Genomic DNA, 7,291 nt, shown 5'->3' with positions numbered 1-7,291 from the left:
CAGAATTAACAGCTTTTTAATTAGTGAAATTAATATGCTTTTAAAAATGTATAATGCCATTGTTTTTCCTACACACATAGTTAAAATTGTGCCTGAACTGCTTTAGTGACTGTTTAAGTGCAACCTGTGTAGCATGGTAGTAGGCTATAGTGTAAATGGTCATACTGTGGTGGTGCTCACTATAGAATTGCCTTTAAATCAATACAGCATTCTTAGTGTATAGAGAAGATGAGAAATTCTAGACCCAACACAACCTGTATCTTAAATTTTAGTATACACATGACTTGTCTTAGGGTTCTCTAGAATACAAACTTATCTGGAGACTTCAGCGGTACATTTGCTTTGAAATATCAGTTATCAGATATTGACAGTGTCTGTCTATTGTTCAGGTAGTTTAGTTAATATTAGGGCTATCAATTAATCATGATTAACTCAGAACAAATTAACTCTATTAAAATAATCTTGATTAATCGCAATTGTAATCATACTGTTAAACGATAATAGAATACCAACTGATTTCAGTTATAACAGAATACAAAGTGTAAAGTTCTCACTTTATTATTTCTATTACAGATATTTGTTACAGATAAGAAATATTTGCAGTTCATCTCTTACAGTGGGGTGGACAAACTTTTTTTGGGCCTCATCTGGGATTAGAAATTGTATGGCAGGCCATGGATGCTTATAAAATTGGGGTTGGAGTTTGAGGGGATGAGGGCTCTGGTTGGGAGTGTGGGCTCCAGGGTGGAGCCAGAAATGAGGAGTTCAAGATTCAGAAGGGGACTCTGGACTGGGGCAGTGGGGGTGGGGTGAGGACTCTTGCGTGGGGCTGGGAATGAGGAGTTTGGGGTGTAGGAGGGTGCTCTGGGCTCGGATCGAGGGGTTTGGAGGGGGATCAGGACTGAGGCAGGGGGTTGGGGGGGTGAATGGATGCAGGCTCCACCTGGGGGTTCAGGCTCTGTGGTAAGGCTGGGGATAAGGGGTTTGGGGTGCAGGAAGGTGCTCTGGGCTGGGATTGAGGGGTTTGGAGTGCAGAAAGGGGATCAGGGCTGGAGTAGAGGGTTGGAGTGCAGGATCTGGGGTGGGGCTAGGGATGAAGGGTTGGAGGTGCAGGCTGCCCCAGGACTGAGGGGGGAGAGAAGACTCTCTCTAGCCCTTTCTCTCCGCAGAAACTTGGGGCCAGGTGAGAGGCGCCTCTCCCTGGCCGCGGCAGCTCTGATGGTGCTGAGCTGGGCTGAGGGAGGGGTTCCTCTTCTCCTCAGCTCCAGTGAGGCATGGCTGGGCTGGGGGAGGGGGTCCTCTCCCCTGCAGCTCTGATGGGGCTGGGCTGGGGGAGGGGTTCCTCTTCTCAGCTCCAATGAAGTGTGGCTGGGTGGGGGAGGGGGTCCTCTCCCCACCTGCATGGCCCTTGAGAGCCTGCTGCACAGCCATGCAGCTTACAGAGTACTTAGAATGTCACCTAAAAGTGAGAAAAGATGGTTACTCACCTTTGTAACCGTTGTTCTTCGAGATGTGTTGCTCATATCCATTCCAGTTAGGTGTGCGCGCCATGCATGCACATTCGTCGGAAACTTTTTACCCTAGCAACTCCAGTGGGCCGGCAGGTCGCCCCCTAGAGTGGCGCCGCCATGGCGCTTGATATATACCCCTGCCCCCCAGCCGAGATCTGAGGCATCCGTTGTTAGGGACACCAAGGTTTGGAGCGGATGAAACGGGAGCCCCGCACACACGACGGACTGGTCTAGCCACCAGCGGAGGGAATCCAATACCCCCTGGGGGATCGTGACAAGCGTGTCCAGCGAATGTCTGGCCGGCCGGTATTACGCGATGAGCCAAGATTGGAGGGGCCTCATGCGGAGCCGTGCATAACCTGTCACAAACGTGCAGGCCGCCATGTGGCCTAAGAGGGTTAGGCATGTCCTTATAGAGGTCAGGGGGGCCGCCAGCAAGCGCTGAACGATGGCCGACAGCAGCTGGAACCTGGGCAACGGCAGAAGGGCCCTGGCCAAGGTGGAGTCCAGAATGGCCCTGATGAACTCTATCCTCTGTGTGGGGAGCAGAGTGGACTTGTCCACGTTGATAATGAGGCCCAAGGTAGTAAAAAGGCCATTGATCCTGCGGACGTGGCTGCGGACCTGCAGCTCTGATGTGCCCCGAATCAGCCAATCGTCGAGGTAAGGGAACACGTGAATGCGACTGCACCGAAGATGTGCGACAACGACAGCCATGCATTTGGTGAATACCCTCGAGGCCGTAGAGAGGCCAAACGGGAGGACTGCGAATTGGTAATGATGGCGGTCGACCACGAACCGAAGGAAACGTCTGTGATGTGGCAATATGGCGATATGAAAGTAAGCGTCCTGCATGTTGAGGGCGGCGTACCAGTCTCCAGGATCCAGAGATGGGATAATGGTCCCCAGGGATACCATGCGGAACTTCAACTTCACCAGATGTTTGTTGAGTTCCCACAGGTCGAGGATAGGTCTGAGGCCTCCCTTGGCCTTGGGGATGAGGAAGTAGCGGGAATAAAACCCCTTGCCCTTTTCATTCTCCGGAACCGCCTCTGGCTCCTTTGTCGAGGAACGTCTGCACCTCCTGGCGGAGGAATTGCTCGTGAGAGGGGTCCCTGAAGAGGGACGAGGGTGGGGGGCGGGAGGGAGGGAAAGACGTAAACTGCAGACGGTATCCCGTCTGCACAGTGCGTAAGACCCAGCGGTCGGATGTTATTTGGGTCCACGCCTGGAGGAAAAACAAAAGGCGGTTGGAAAACGGGGGGAAGGATCTGTGGGAGAAACTGGTACTGCGCCCTCGGGCGCAACTTCAAAACGAAGGTTTGGGTCCAGGCGGGGCTTTGGAGGAGCTCTGATTTTGCCCTCCTTGGTTCCCCGACTGTCTGCGCCTGCCATTTCTGTCGCGGTGCCTATTGAGGTCCTGCCGCTGGGGGAACGGCCGGCGCTGCTGCTGCTGTTGCGGCTGAAAGGGTCTGCGTTGTGTCCCGGGCATATGCATCCCAAGGGAGCGCATGATGACCCGATTGTCCTTCAGACTTTTTAGTCTGGGGTCTGTCTTCTCCGAGAACAGGCCCTGGCCTTCGAACGGGAGGTCCTGGATGGTATATTGGAGCTCCGGTGGAAGGCCAGAAACCTGAAGCCAGGAGATGCGGCGCATTGTAACCCCTGAGGCGAGGGTACGAGCGGCCGCGTCTGCTGCGTCCAAGGAGGCCTGCAACGAGGTTCTTGCGACCTTCTTGCCCTCGTCAAGAATTGCCGCAAATTCTTGACGCGCCTCCTGTGGCAACAGCTCCTTAAACTTATCCGCTGCCACCCATGAGTTAAAGGCGTAGCGGCTAAGGAGGGCTTGCTGGTTGGAAACCCTGAGCTGAAGGGTCCCCGCCGAATAGACCTTGCGGCCGAGGAGGTCCATACGCCTGGCCTCCTTGGATTTGGGAGCTGGGGCCTCTTGTCCATGACGCTCCCTCTCGTTCACCAACTGCACTACGAGGGAGCACGGTGTCGGGTGAACATGGAGGTACTCATAGCCCTTGGAGGGGGCCATGTACTTCCGCTCCACGCCTCGTGCAGCAGGGGGGATGGAGGCCGGCGATTGCCAGATCATATTGGCGTTGGCCTGGATAGTCTGAATAAAGGGCAGGGCGACCCTGGTGGGAGCATCTGAGGAGAGGATGCTCACCACGGGATCTTCGATCTTGGAGACCTCCTCAGCTTGCAGGTTTAAGTTCTGCGCTACACGCCTGAGGAGGTCCTGGTGTGCCCTGAGGTCGAGTGGGGGAGGGCTGGTGGAAGAAGTGCCTGCCACAGCCTCATCGGGAGAAGACAATGAGGAGACCCCTGGCAAGAGTGTGTCCATAGGGGGAATCTGTCTGAGCCCGCGCCTCTGACTCCGGAGGGAGCTCAGGGTCCTGCTGTTTGGACCTGTCCTCCCCGTCCGGAGAGGGAGGGGGGCGAGACAGTGATGCCTCCGGCGCCCTGTGCTCAGTCGTCGCAGGCCTAGGAGGAAGCTGTTGGGGGCCCTGGGCTTGGTGGTACGCCCAGGGCGTCCAGAACCCCCACTGCTGCGGTCCCTGGTCCTGTTGAGGAGGGTCTTGAAAAAGGGCCGCGTGCCTGTCTGTGTCCAGTGCATAAACACTGTCCGCCTGTGACAATACAGACAGCTGTCTGGAGGGCCATGGAGGGGCCGAACGCGGCTGGTAGGAATCCCTTCGTCCTGACGCTGAAAATGTTCTCGGTGCCGGGGACCGGTACCAGGAGTCATACCAGTGCCGGGATCGGGACCGGGGCCGGTCTTGGACTCGGTGCCGGGAGCGGGACCGGTACCTGCTGCCGACTCGGTGCCGGGAGCGGGACCGGGGAGTTGATCGATGGCGGGAACGGTTCCTAGAGTCCCGGTGCCGGTATCGGTGACTGAAACCAGACCAGGACTGTTTGGAGGATGACCGGCGCCGCGAGTGCGACCGGTACCACCGAGGGGAGCGGTGCCGGGACTGCGAGCGGCGCCGGGATCGGGAGCGTTCACGGTGACGGGACCTCGACAGTGAACGTGAGTCCCGAGACGGCGCTCTCATTGTCGGCTTGCCTCTGGACACAACCCGCACCGGAGGTACCGGGGGTGGAGGCTGAGTTGGCTCTGTAAGAGCGATTAGGTCCCGTGCCGAGGCAAAGGTCTCCGGCATCGATGGGACCAATAGCTCAACCCCAGATCTTATGGGGGAGCTAGGAGGGACCGGACTCGACGGAACCTCCGGGCCCGGAGTCGACGGGATCCCTGTCGGTGGTGCCGCGGCCGAGGTAGGTGCCGGGCGCTCCACTCGAGTCTGCCTGGATGGAGTTGCAGACTTCAAGCGCCTTGCTTCGGGACCCGGTGCCAAGGAAGGACGGTGCCGGGGAGTCTTTCCGGTGCCAGCGCGGTCTGGTGCCGGTGTAGAGGCGACGGTCTGTGAAGCTGCCGGGTTGAGTGCCGCTTCCATAAGGAGAGTCCTTAACCTCTGGTCTCTCTCCTTTTTTGTCCTAGGCTTAAAAGCCTTGCAAATGCGGCACTTGTCCGAGATGTGCGATTCCCCCAGGCACTTTAGGCACGCGTCGTGGGGATCGCTGATCGGCATCGGCTTCTTACAGGCCGCGCATTGTTTGAAGCCCGGCGAACCAGGCATGGGCCCGGTGCCGGGTGCCGGGAAGGGCTGCGGCCCAAACCAGCTAACAAATATTTACAACTATTTACAATATACTAATTAACTATACTTAACAACTATTTACTACTAACTACAACTATGAACTGTAAAACGAAGGAGAGCTAGTGACGTGGAAGACAGCAAAGCCGTGCTCCACAGTTCCAACGACCGACACGGTGGTAAGAAGGAACTGAGGAGCGGGTGGGCCGGCAGGGGTATATATCAAGCGCCATGGCAGCACCACTCTAGGGGGCGACCTGCCAGCCCACTGGAGTTGCTAGGGTAAAAAGTTTCTGACGAACATGCACGCGCAGCGCGCGCACCTAACTGGAATGGATATGAGCAATCACTCGAAGAAGAACATGCATTCACATGGCACTCTTGTAACTGGCGTCGGAAGGTCATCGAGCAGAGCCCTTCATCAGTATGGAAGCATGTCCTCTGGAATGGTGGCTGAAGCATGAAGGGGCATACAAATGCAACTCCAGCTACAAAAGTCCCATGCAAATGCCTGTTCTCACTTTCAGGTGATATTGTAAATAAGTGGCAGCATTATCTCCCAAAAATGTAAATAAATGTGTTTGTCTTAGTGATTGTCTGAGCAAGAAGTAGGACTGAGTGGACTTGTAGGCTCTGAAGTTTTATATTGTTTTATTTTTGAGTGCAGTTGGGGAAAAAATAATTCAAAGTTGCACTATGACATCAAAGAGATTGCACTATAGTATTTGTATGAGATGAATTGAAAAATATTTTTTTTACAGTGCAAATATTTGTAATAAGATTAAGTAAGCACTGTATACTTCATATTGTGTGTGTGTTATAATTGAAATCAACATTTGGAAATGTAGAAAACATCCATAAATATTTATATTATAGTATTCTGTTAGTTTAACAGTGCAATTAAAACTGTAATTAATTGTGTGGTTTTTTTAATGTTACAATTAATCATAATTAATTTTTCTAATTCTTTAACAGCCTTAGTTGATATACAGGAATATTGTTATCTGGGAAGTAAATTCAGCTGTCATGGTTGGCATTCCACTGTGTTTTGCTTGCAAATGTGTCAAATTTTGAGATGCTAAGTGCTATATCAACATTTTCCATTTTAAAAAATGAATTTAATGATTTGGGATTTTGTAATAGAATTAATGTGTTCAGAATTAATTGCAAATATGTTTATTTTGAAAAAGTGAACTTAAAAGCTTTCTCCCTACCAAAATCTTGCAAAAATTGGACATTGCAAACAAAAAAAAAACCAATGCAGAGAGCCCTCACTTTACTTGGCTTTAGAAATACACTAAACTGTAGCAGGGGAAACTATCCTCAGTGTGGATTTTGGCAGTAGAGAGTGAAGGAGGGAGTCAAAGATTACAAATAATTGAAAAAGGGTTGTAGATGCGGGAGTCAGTGTTCTGCACATCATGCATCTCCCATTGAATGAGCCAGGATTATGCAAAACACAGCTTAATTCAATCCACATTGTTCAAATTCTGTAGCAAAGGAGGCCGCATTCCTCTGGGCTTCGGCCACAGACAATACAGAGCTCTCTGCCTCTCTCACCATTGAACTTGCCCACTGAATGGGGGAGTGGAAAACTTTCTATTTATGGATGCATGTCATAAATATATAAAGTAATAGCTGCCCTTAATATATTTTAGAAATAGTTGAGTTTATAAAATCTTTATTTGGACTGTTTGTGTTCTTTCACTTGTAAAGCCAAACTCTCTTAATATCATTACTCCCACAGATCTGAGTAAGAGGGAAATATATTTTTAAAGCCTCTTTTAAAATTACCTTAAATTCTCTCACAGAGAAATTTTATGACTTTCAGAGTCTGATATTCCAGGACCCATCCAGGTTTAAAAACAAGTCCTGTTTATCTGTTTTGAAATCTGAGAATGGTCTCCATTTTTAGCTCTGAAGGGCAAGTTACTGAAATTTGAGTCCCAGATCACTGACCTGTCTCGTGGTCCCTTTAATTTAAAGCAGGGGAGGATTGGAGTTGTACAGTTGGGGAGAGGAAGGAGGTGCTTTTTCAGCAGATTGGGAGGACAGAAAGCAGCTATTTTGAGAAATTTTAAGTCTGGATTTGTATAAATCCTAGCT

This window comes from Gopherus evgoodei, chromosome 15 (genome assembly GCF_007399415.2).
Source record: "Gopherus evgoodei ecotype Sinaloan lineage chromosome 15, rGopEvg1_v1.p, whole genome shotgun sequence".
In the NCBI taxonomy this organism is placed as follows: Eukaryota; Metazoa; Chordata; order Testudines; family Testudinidae; genus Gopherus; species Gopherus evgoodei.
The sequence above is the reverse complement of the archived record's forward strand: the minus strand, read 5'-3'. Positions refer to the sequence as shown.